At 41.3% G+C, this 1352-nt stretch overlaps 1 non-coding gene across 1 annotated transcript; it reads left to right on the top strand.

The window, feature by feature from the left end:
• Positions 1 to 1058: 1058 nt before the first annotated feature.
• TRNAE-UUC (transfer RNA glutamic acid (anticodon UUC)) lies at positions 1059 to 1130 on the top strand. Its single transcript has one exon. It is a non-coding gene; the product is annotated as a tRNA-Glu (tRNA).
• Positions 1131 to 1352: the final 222 nt, after the last annotated feature.

Genomic DNA, 1352 nt, shown 5'->3' with positions numbered 1-1352 from the left:
GAATATCTTTCCTGGTAGGTTCCAGTCTTTTTGATCAATGGTTGCTCAGGAGTTAATTGTGACTTTGGTGTGCTTGTGAGAGGAGATGAGCTTGAGTCCTTCTACTCTGCCATCTTGCCCGCATATCCCCTCTTTCTTATAATTTAGGCCCACAATCCTTATCTGAAAAACAAGTTTTTCTATGGCTCATTTCTATAACTTTATGATGGTGAAACTTGATCTAAATTGATGTGGATTATTTAGAGATTTTATTTATCCTGCTTAGTGTGAATGATCATACATCTCACTGCAGAAATAGAAATATGGTTATGGGGTGCCACCCCAGACACTGCTAGGGTGTTTTATACTATACTATACAATATATGTGCTGCTAACTTTCTAAATTTCAAAAAATTCTGAATTCTCAAACACATCTGGCTCCAAAGTTTTGGGACCTATACCTTGCTAAAATCAGCAAGCAGCAGCCAACTCACCCTAAAATTCTGGCTCTTTCCAACTGCTTCTTCCATTATTACAGGCTAAGGAGGAACTTGTACCTGCCTTTATGGTTATCTCAAAAGTGTTGTACCAACTGCATTTCCCCAGCATAACAAGGATCTAAAGCTCTCCATTCCCTCACTGCATGCCGCCCAACTGCTAAGTCAATGCTATGTATTTTGGAGTTTTATTATGGCAGCACCCCACTCCTGGTTCTAATTTCTATATTTTTAGAGTAGTCTGAACTGCTGCAATAAATAGAACACCAAAGTGAAATGGCTAAACCAAATAAACCTTTATTTCTCACTCATGTAACATCCTGGGGAAGCTATTCCAGGTTGGCAAGCAGCTCTCTTCCATAGAATCATGCAGGGCCCCAGGCTGATAGCAGCTCTACCATCCAAGGCTACTCTGGTCATTGCCATTCTAGCTCAAGGGAAGGGGGAAAGGCAAGTACAAGTAGCCTTATGGGTCAGGTCTGGAAATAGCACACCTCACTTCTGTTTACGTTCCATTAGGGAGAAGTTGCTCACACAGCCACAGCTGACTACAAAAGGATTAAGAAATGAAGTGTAGGGAATTCCCTGGTGGTTCAGTGGTTAGGACTCAGCACTTTCACTGCTGTGGCCCAGGTTCAATCCCTGGTCAGGGAACTAAAGATCCCACAAGCCACAAGGCGCGGCCCCCCAAAAAAATTATGTTCCCTTATTATTCTTTTTCATAACACTCTTTAATATTTCTTCAAAGCATTTTTCAATTCTTTATTTGCAGGTTATTAGTTTAACATCTACCCACTTACTAAAGGGCATTGGTTCAATCCCTGGTCAGGGAACTAAGATCCTGCAAGCCACATGGCATGGCGAAAAAATAAAATA

This window comes from Physeter macrocephalus, chromosome 4 (genome assembly GCF_002837175.3).
Source record: "Physeter macrocephalus isolate SW-GA chromosome 4, ASM283717v5, whole genome shotgun sequence".
NCBI classification, from domain to species: Eukaryota; Metazoa; Chordata; class Mammalia; order Artiodactyla; family Physeteridae; genus Physeter; species Physeter macrocephalus.
This window is presented reverse-complemented; position numbering and strand designations above follow the sequence as displayed.